Genomic DNA, 10,768 nt, shown 5'->3' with positions numbered 1-10,768 from the left:
GAACCACAAGCACCTGGCTGGAATAATAGTTTGAAAGATGCAGTTTTAGAAGAGTTGGAAGACTAAGCCAAGTGAGCAGGTATGCTGAAGCCAAGAAGCTAGAGGCTAGAGGTGTGTAATACTTTTATTATTTGTTCTGATGTAGGAGAAATTATCTTCAGATGGTTTTGATCCTGGACAAAAACACTGTGGAAAAAAATGCAATGATGTAAGGAATTTTGTGTTCTCAATTTGGGAATCACTGAGAGAGAGAAAAAAATAATAAGCTGTCCTGGCATAGAGCTCAGAAGTTTAAGTTGACTAGGGAGGTATTCTATTACTTGACCCCTGGCCTAGGCAGTTGGTTTTGTTTATTTTCAGATGAGGTGTTCAGTTTTTGCCCTGGGATGGCATTCAGATTTGCCTTTCCAAAAGCTGTGGTTGATTATAAGTATGCAGCTCTACTACCAGATTTACAAACCAACAATTATATAAATGGAACAGTTGTGGAAACAGAAGAAGAAATGTAGAAGTCCTGTAAAACTTTGTGTTCCTTGGAAATGGAGGTATAGATGATGGAGAGCTAATAGGTTATAGAAATCTTGCCCATGTAATTGTAACCCCTCTGTACAGTATTTTCACAATAAATTAAAAAAAAGAAATTTGAATCTCTGGACTCAGAGCCTATAGCACAATTGAACAGTACTTTAGTAGGCCATAAATGTCTGATTTCTACTCCCAAAATGACAATAAATACCACCCAGGATATTAAATTGCCTCAAACTGGCCAATTTCTTTGCTTGTCACATTTAAGTCAGGCTTCAAAGCTTTTCTAGGACCTCATTATATGATTTTGTAGAAACTCAGATTTTTCCAGATATCACTGGCTGGGAACTTATTGATTCTCCTGAACATAGACTGGGGGCATTTTCCATTAGCCCCATGGGTAATACTTTATCCTGCACAACAAAACAAGTGCTGATTTGACTAGTTTGGAGCCGATCTAGGTGGATTCTAAACGTCAATGGAAGTCATTCTGGATCATGTTCTTCCTTGCTGGTTCATGCAGGTACACCTGCATCACATGTGGGGTTCAGAACCACTGGAATATGCACAGGACTCAAAACCTGTTTGGGCTTTGCAACAAATGGAACAAACCCCTCTATGTTCACATGCTTTCTGGAGTGCAGGGATGGCTCCTGATCTCCATTGGTTACCAACACCAACATCACTAATAGATTCCTTATCTGGAGTTCAGGAGAAGCTGCTCTACAGTAATGCTAACCTGAGAATGGAAATAGGCACAGGATTTTAGAGTGGACTCTAGAAGGTAAGGTGCAACTAAACTTCCATGAGGAACTAATGGGGGATGTCTATAGTTTGAACTTGGACTGAACACTGATGAGTGGCTATGTTCATGTATTTTCAAAAAGAAAAATTACCTGGCAGATAATATCCATAAAAGAACATTTTGCCAAGCCGGGTAGTACTAGGGGCTCTTGGCCATTCAGGCCTATCCCTAGACATCCAGGCTCCAACCCTATTCACAGGCTATGAGGCATCTAAACAAGGACTTCTTCCTCTTTTTCTTGGACTCACTGGTCACACACTCCTCCAGCTTGTCAAGAAGAATATGTAAGGGAAAGACCAGTCTGAAGAGGACAAGTTGAATTTGCCATACTGTGTAAGTTCTTTCAGGGTGTCATGGTCCTTACGCTCATAAAAGTCATCATTGTACAAGTCCATCCACAGAGTGAAGATGAAACAAATGATGCTGTGGGCAGTTTGGTGACAAGGAAAGTGAGAGCCTGACCTCCCAATCCTGAGCCTTCTACCACAGCCCCTTTCTGCCAGGACTCATGCTGTGGCTGTCCATCATATATGCAGACTTGCATGCTGAGAAAGGGAGGAGACTCCTGGGAGCAGAATGATCATCACAACATACTTCCAGGAGCTTCTGAAAGACAATTCTCCAAAACTCACCCTGTGATAGCCAGTGAGAATGTTGTTTCCCCACAGGATCTGATTTTCTGCACACTGCTTTCCCTGTCATCCACGAGAATCCACAATTGCAACCACATTCACAACTGTGTTATTTGGCATTCACTGAAGTGCCAAGCCTCAACCCTCATAAGTGGTAGGCAAACAAACTTGCACTTTGGTTCAGAAGCCTCAAAGATACCCAGTTTTCAGGAACAGAACTTCTTTTTGTAGCAACATCCACTTACTGGTTTACTTGTTCATCTTCCTCCCAGTTATGGTGAAGGGATCTGTACCAATAGGAAGAGAGAAGGAAGTCAACTCTATGGTTCTCCTTTTCTGAACTAAGAGGACACTATGGGACTGGCTAAGTCCTACATGGTAGTATAAAAGTGACAGAGAAACAGATGAGGTATGTCTCTACAATTCTGTGAAAATTCTGTGAAGAGGCTTGTATGTGTCTGTCCAAAGTAAATGCCTGTAATCCTAGCTAATCAGGAGGCTGAGATCTGAGGATCACAGTTGGAAGCCAGTCTAGTCAGTAAACTCTAAAGCCACTCATCTTCAATTAATCAGCAAAAGGACAGAATTGGACCTGTGGCTCAAAGGGTAGAGTGCTAGCACTGAGCATCAAAAGGACAGCACTAAGGCCTTGAATTCAAGTTCAAGTTGCAGCCTTTCCTCTACCTACATTACTTCACAGGCCTGCAAGATGGCTACTGAACCCTTATTTATTAATTTCATAGGGCCTCACTTAGGTGAGGGTCCTTGTTAGGTGCCACTGGCTCATGCCTGTAATCCTAGCCTCTCAGTAAGCAAACTGCTGAGGCTCCAGTATCTTTTAAGGAAAATGAAATGTCCTGGTGACCCAGTCCTAAGAAACTAGCCAGAGTGTACACTTCTTTGTCTTATGCCAACCTCCCATGAGAATACCCCAAGAAAACAGGAAGTGGAACTGTGACTCAAAGTGGTAGAGTGCTACCCTTGAGCAAAAAAGCTCAGGGACATGACCCAGAGCCTGAGTTAAAACCACATGACTGACAAAAAATAAAGATTACATTTGTAGAAAGTAGCAGAGCCACAAGTCAAACACTAGATGGTTGAGTGCTGGAGTTGAAATTCTATAATGTTTTGGGGCATATTGTAAGATGTTATTAATAAGAAGATCAAAACCCCACGGAGATAAACCAAAAATCATCAAGTAGATGCTTATCATTTTTGGGTCAACTCCAGCTTTGCCGTGGGTGGTGTGCAGTTCCCCAGAAAAAGAGAAGAAAATACACCATAGAGGATTCCACAGCACAAGCAAGAAGCTATGGCTGGCATATGTGAAGAATGGAGAGCAGAATTTCCATGACTTGAGACAAATAGGACACAGGATACATACTACAGGTGCTCAAAGAAGTCCCAAACTTCATTCCCTAAGAAGGCTCTAGGGGGTGATGAGATTTGATCTGCACCTTGAGAGACAGACTACAACTGTGTATAAAGAGAATACTAAAACCAGGCACCAGTGGCTCACTCTTATAATCCTACCTACTCAGGAGCTAAGAGCTAAAGATCAAGGTTCAAAACCAGCCTGAATAGGAAAGCCTATGAGACCCTTATCTCCAATAAATGACTAAATAAAAAAAGTCAGAAGTGCAGCTCAAGTGGTAGAGCACTAGTCTTGCCCCAAAAAAGCTCGAGAACAGCACCATGGCCCTAAGTTTAAGCCCCAGGATTGGTACAAAAGAAGGAAAAGGAAGAGGAGGAGAAAGAGAATATTCTAGTAGACTGGAAGGAAATACAAAGTTGAAATGTTCCAGGTATCCACACTGTATAATTGGCCCTTCAAAAACTTAGATTAGCCAGCTAAGACTCAGCAGGAAGCAGGCTGTCAGTCACTGCACTACATGTGTAGACCCTGGAAGTGAAAAGCATAGATGCTATACCCTGGACTCTCAGAAAAGAGAAAACTCAGAAAGAAACTGGAATCTACCTATCCCCCATCTCTGTAGCAACAAGATGAATGAAAAACCTGGAAAAGGAGTGTGTGTGGGACGGTGACCCATACACCACTGTTTTGTTTTGGGCAGAGAAGGTAGGATTCCTGAGGTCTGGACACTCATCCACGAAATGGGACTAAATGTATTTTCCCCCCTAGGGAGATCAAATTAGTTAATCCATTTAGAAAGTATTCTAGCCTATAAAACAGAATAACATGAACATTCCCAGGACTGGGCAACCTCCTTCTATACAAGTGTATGCGTTCTATTTGGGACCAACCTAAATTAAGCTAAAAGCTGTTTCTTGATCTTTTTTTTCTTTAATTGTGCATTGATCTTTTTTAAAAAATTGTGTCTATATGCATGTGTGCATGCACGCACGTGCGCACCACACACACACACACACACACACACACACACACACACACACACACACACACACCACACGTGCACGTGCATACTGGAATTATGCTAGAACTCAGGGCCTGGACACTGTCACTTAGCTTTTGATGTTTTAATTTTTTCTCAATGTTGTTGCTCAACCACTTGAGCCACAGCACTACTTCTAGCTTTTTGTCGGTTAATTGGAGATGAGTCTCACAGACTTTCCTACCTGGGCTGGCTACAAACCACTCTCTTCAGATATCAGCCTCCTGAGTAGCTGGGATTATAGGTGTGAGTCACCAGTTCCCAGTTTTGCACTGGCTCTGGTTTTATCTTCTCTGCTGCACATAAAAATATCTATTCTATTTTCATATCTTAGTTCTCCAAGTATTTACAGCCAATAATTACCACCATTTCCCCGCTCCCAACCAAAGTTCTAGACTATTCAAAACAATCCTTTGCCAGCTGCCAGCGGCTCACAACTGTCACCCAAGCTACTCAGGAGGCTGAGTAGTGGTAGGATTGTGGTTCAAAGTCAGGCCAAGCAGGAAAGCCTCTGAGATTCTCATCTACAAATAACTACCAAGAAAAAAAAGGCAGAAATGGAGCTGTGGCTCAAGTGGTAGAGTGCTAGTCTTGAGCAAAAAAATAAATAAATAAAAAGAAAAGAAAAGAAAAAAAAGCTCAGACGCTGCATCCAGACCCAGAGTTCAAACCCTAGGTCTGTTCATATATGCGCACGTGTGCACATGCGTGCACGCACGCGCGCACATACACACACACTATAGTATTCCATCTCCTTCTGAGGCTCTTCAGGGTTTTACACAAAGACAGAACACCACCTTCTGTCTGACACTTTCTAGAATTTTCCATATGATGACCAGTAAGAAACATGAGTTCTAAATGTAGCTGTACCTAGAAGCTAGTTGATCCTCCTACCTTTCATGGTTCTGAACTACCTTACTTTCCTTCTGGAGTCAATCTAATTCTTGCTGGCTAGCTCAACATTCAGCCCACATCCTTGAATAAATAAAGCCTTTTCTGATGAAAGGTAGTGCTCTACCTCTTGAGCTACAGAACCATTTCTGGCAATTTCTGAGTAGTTTATTGGAAATCAGAGTCTCATGGACTTTTCTGCTCTGAACTTTTCTGACTTTTCTGTTTTGAACTGCAATCTTCAAATCTCAGCCTCCTGAGTAGCTAAGATTACAGGCATGAACCACTGGTACCTGGCTTCAGTCTTTTTTCTTTGCTCCAGAATTCCTCTCATGTTGATCCTCATGCACTAAAAGACAATTCAATGTTACTGTCAACATGATGGCTTTTAAAATCAAATTTCTCTGCATACAGTCTAGACCCTTCTGTATCACAAGCCACTAACAAGTTATCTGAGATCTGATCATCCACACAAGGCAGGTGACACTAGCAATATTTAGAAGAATTGTCAAAACTGCAAAACTGAGGATTAAAGAAGTAGTAAGGTGGGCACTAATGGCTTGTGTCTGAAATCCTAGCTATTCAAGAGACTAAGACTTAGAGGATTGTAGTTTGAGGCCTGACTGGGCAAAAATGTCTGCAAAAACCCATCACCAAAATAACCAACAAAAAGCAAGGCTGGAGAAATGGTTCATACAGTAGTGCACCTAGCCATAAGCAACAAATTCAAGCCCAGTTACTGGTTAAAAAAATAATAATTTTTACGTTTCACTGTACACTTGAACCACTCAAATGCATATCACCAGAGAGCCCAATTTTAAATGGTTTTCCTAGATAATTAATATATAGACAGGGATGAGAAGCTCTGAAGTAATGACTTTGATACTTAAAAGTTATTTTTAATACATCATTGTTGTTCTATATTTTTATTTTATTTTATTTTATTTTATTTTATTTTATTTTATTTGAGAACATACTGTACAGAGGGGTTACAATTACATGGGCAGGATAATGCATATATTTCTTACCAAGCATTGCAGACTCCTCCTTTGTTTACCCTTCACCTCCCTTCCCAGCCTCCCCCCTCCCCCCCACCCAATCATACCCCCCTCCCCCACACACACCGACATTGTAAAGCTGGTTTTGACATGACATTTTGTACTTCTCATTGTTGCAACAGGTCCACCTGAATCCTTAAAAGACTTGTTTGTCCCCATCTCCTCCACATGTTATACTGACATCAAATATAGTGAAAGCGGGGGTTACACTGTGGGGGAGGGACATACAAAGCAACAAAGAAATAATCTTATAAATGCGTTAGAAACACATGCATGAAAGAAACGAAAACATTAAAATACACATTTAAGGGTTCGTTTTCCTAACATCACATTATCTGACCTTTTCCGCTTGACTCATACCCATACTAGATATTGCAAATAAGGGAAACCATGGGACCTATGTTTCTTTGGGCCTGGCTTACTTCACTTAATATAATTTTTTCCAAGCCTTTCCAATTCCTCACAAATGGGGAAATGTCATTCTTTCTGATGGAGGCATAGAATTCCATTGTGTATATATACCACATTTTCTTGATCCATTCATCTACTGAGGGGCATCTGGGTTGGTTCCATATCTTAGCTATGGTAAATAATGCTGCAATAAACATAGTTGTGCTGGTAGCTTTAGTGTGGTCTTGTTTGTAAACATTTGGGTAAATGCCCAAAAGTGGGATTGCTGGATCATAGGGGAGATCTATGTGAAGTCTTTTGAGGAACCTCCATACTGCTTTCCAAAGTGGTTGAACAAGTTTACATTCCCACCAACAATGAAGTAAGGTTCCTTTCTGTCCACATCCCCTCCAGCATCTGTTGTTGTTAGAGTTCTTGATTTTTGCCGTTCTAATGGGGGTGAGGTGATATCTCAATGTTGTTTTGATTTGCATTTCTTTTATGGCTTTTAAATAAGAGTAGATTAAATAAGAGTAGATTATCAAAACCAGTTAATCAGTGAGGTCTAGCTTTCACTGTCAACTATGTGTAATTATTTCGTTTATCATAATCCATGAGCTGGACAGTGTTTGGCAGTGTCTTTATATTTACATTTAAATCACTTTCAGTATTTAGCTGTTCTGAGAAACATTATGTATGGGCTTAAGCATGTAAATATCTTCATAGCCACTCAACTGTTTACCTAGGATAAATTCTGAGACGAGGAAGTACTGGCTTGGAGGGTAATACACACTTTTAAGACTTTTGAACATGTCAAATTGCTATCCTTAATGGAATGGTCAATAGCATTTGGGGTGCATTAGAGCTAGAAATAAGAAAAAAGTACAGTTCAAATTGATTTAAACAATAAAGGGGATTTATAGGATCATAGAACTGGTAAGTATAGCATTTAAATGAATTTGAAGGCTTGCAGGATTCTGCATTTTAATAATATCATCAAGGATCTGTCTATATCATTTCACCTCTCCCCTTAGCCCTGTGAGGTACCAGACTTTTTTTCAGTTAAAATAGCTTTTTCTGTAGCCAGCAATTGCAAATGCCTATACAGGGAGAAAAGGAAGCTGCCTAGAAATGAATGGGCCTGGGGAAAATTATAGTTGGTTTTGTTTCTGTTGGATGGGGGGCTTGAACTTGGGGTCTGAATGCTGACCCTGAGCTTTTTCTGCTCAAGGCTAGCCTTTGTGCCATAGTGACACTTCCAGTTTTCTGGTGGTTCATTGGGGATAAGAGTCTCATGGACCCTCCTGCCTATGCTGGCTTTGGGCCATGATCCTCAGCTCTCAGCCTCCTAAGTAGCTAGGATTACAGGTGTAAGCCAGCGGTGTCAGGCTAAAAAATTATGTTAAAAGTAGTAACTCAGGTCCAGAAAGACAAAAGCTCACATGTTGTTTCTCATATATGGAAGAGAGACCTCATTTATAAATATATATAAGCACACAGTGGGTCATGTGCATATATACACACACGCACACACACACACATACATAGATACATACTACAAATGTATTAACTAAAGTATATGGTATATCATTAACGGAAATAACGTGGTATATGCAGGAGAGAATTCTTTGAAAAACTAATAGTCAAACAAAATGGATAACAGGAAGCTAGAAATTGAGGTGGGGGGGTAGGTGGATGACGTGGTATGATGTGGAGGGATGGAGAGAGGAAGGGTGGGAGAATGCAATCATCATATTCAATGTACATATGTAAAAATGGAAGTAGGTAACTTGGGTGGGGTTGGGAGAGATGGGAAGAATGATGGAAGGAATGGCGTGGATCAAGCTGCATTGTACAGCTGATAGCTGGTGACTCTTGCCCATAATCCTAGCTACTCAGGAGGCTGAGATTTGAGAATAAAGGTTCCAAACTGACCTGAGCAGGAAATTCCATGAGTTTATCTCCAAATAACTACAAGAAAACCAGCAGGGGAGCTGTAGCTCAAAGTGGCAGAGGGCTAGCCTTGAGTAAAGAAGCTCAGGGACAGCAACTAGGCTCTGAGTTCAAACCCAAAAACCAATTTTTTTAAAAAAAGATGCCCTGCGCTTCTAAACTGATGTGTTGAATTGAAACCTCTTTGTACAACTACTTAAAGATAGATAAATAAATAAATCCAGGAGGAAGGCTCTTTCTTCCACATTAGGCCTCGCCTGGAATTGACTGATCAGAGATGGGATCATTCTAATTCACTTAAGCTCAAATATAAAGGAGCAGCCAGCTGCTCCTTCCAGCCCTTATAGCTTTCAGGGGTGATGTTCAGATGTACTGGGGAAAGGAGAAGGTGACTAGAGGAGGCACCTACAAAGCCCGTACTGGATGAGCAACATGTGAGAAAATAAAAACTTGGTGCTGCTTACATATTTGAAAAAAGAAGGGAAGAAAATGGATTTGTGAGAAATGGGCCTAACATTCAATCAAAAGAGTCTACCGTAGGTCATTTCCACAGGTAGTGAATCCATTAGCAGGCCTTATGCCCAGGAATAGAAAGCACATAGACTATACTGTATGTAGTATGTTACATTCACACAAGTGCTGTGGATGTAAAGAACTGTAGTATTGGGAGCTGGTACACCTGTAATCATAGCTACTCAGGAAATTGAGATCTAAGGATCAATGCTCCAAGCCAGCTCAGTTCTGTGAGACACTTATGTCCATTTAACCACCAGAAAACTGGAAGTGGCACTGTCGCTCTAAGTGGTAGAGCACTCATATTGAACAAAAGAGCTCAAGGACAACCCTGAGGCCCTGAGTTCAAGCCCCAGGACTGACAAAAAAGAAAAAGAAAAAGAAAAAGAAAGAAAGAAAGAGATATCTTGGAATAGGTAGATTAGTCAGGCAGAAGAAATCAGGAATAAGCCTGCAAGATTTCTCTTAAAACATAGAAAAATAGGGCTGGGAAGGTGGCTTAGTGGTAGAGTGCTTGCCTTGCATGAATGAGACCCTGGGTTTGATTCCTCAACACCCATAAGCAGAAAAGGCCAGAAGTGGTGCTGTGGCTCAAGTGGTAGGGTGCTACTCTTGAGCTGTAGAGCTGAGAGATAGCACCCAGGCCCAGAGTTAGGCCCCACAACCAACAAAATAATAAATAAATATAAAGGAGAGAGAGAGACAGAGACAGAGAGAGAGAGAGAGAGAGGGAGACAGAGAGAGAGGTAGGAGAGACAGAGACAGAGACAGAGACAGAGACAGAGAGATAGTGGATGATTTGAGAAAACTTCCCAAGCATTCTAACTTCCCTTTGACCCAGATAGGTTGGATAAAATGAAGGTAGGATAGACTTAAATGTCTTTAGGTAATTCCATGCCCTAATAGCTAAAAGGGAATGACAAATTAAAAATATCACGGGTTGTGACCAATGAGCAAGTCACCTTCCAAGCATCTCATTAGCATAAAAGTTAAATGACACCTATATAGATTAAAAGAAAAGAACCCACCATAGATTAAACCAGTTAGTTGGCAAACCCCTATCATGACCCCTCTCACCCAGCAAGAACATTTTCTCTCTCCTCTTCTCACATGCATAAATTGAATACTTTTAACACTTACTCCTTGCTGTCTGTGGATTTCATTCCTTGAGTTCTCCAGGATCTGCTGCAGCTCTAGTGGTGGCCACTGGTGGGGTGAAAGCACTAGCAGGTATTGTTTGTTGCTGGGCTGAAGGTGGTGACATAATTGGGCCTCTCTGGCTATGAAGGAAACAGCAGGTAAGAAAAGTCAGTGTTCTAGGCTGTCAATATTCACGTGGCTAGAACTGGCCTTGTAGCTTTAAGTCTAAGGTTAAAAAACTTCTATGAGAATTTCTTGATGTTTATGATACCTTGCATATTTACCTCTTGAAATAGCAATTGCTCTTACTTTGAGTTTATCATGTGTCAGAATTTTCTAGAAACATACAATTGGGCCCACCCAATTCTATCCCCTGTTCCCAGGCAAGGTTGTTTAGGATGTTATTGCCCCCCTTTGAGAAAAGTTGCCACTGTGTATGGTCTTATT

General features: G+C 41.1%; 1 long non-coding RNA gene across 1 annotated transcript; it reads right to left on the bottom strand.

Moving 5' to 3' along the window:
• Positions 1-1,381: 1,381 nt before the first annotated feature.
• Positions 1,382-10,513, bottom strand: LOC138823834 (uncharacterized). Its single transcript, XR_011370916.1, has 2 exons — positions 10,322-10,513; positions 1,382-2,249 (listed from the first exon to the last, which is right to left on the bottom strand). It is a non-coding gene; the product is annotated as an uncharacterized lncRNA (long non-coding RNA).
• Positions 10,514-10,768: the final 255 nt, after the last annotated feature.

This window comes from Dipodomys merriami, unplaced genomic scaffold, assembly GCF_024711535.1.
Source record: "Dipodomys merriami isolate MVZ:Mamm:240054 unplaced genomic scaffold, mDipMer1.0.p SCAF_1237, whole genome shotgun sequence".
Taxonomy (NCBI): Eukaryota; Metazoa; Chordata; class Mammalia; order Rodentia; family Heteromyidae; genus Dipodomys; species Dipodomys merriami.
The sequence above is the reverse complement of the archived record's forward strand: the minus strand, read 5'-3'. Positions and strand labels throughout refer to the sequence as shown.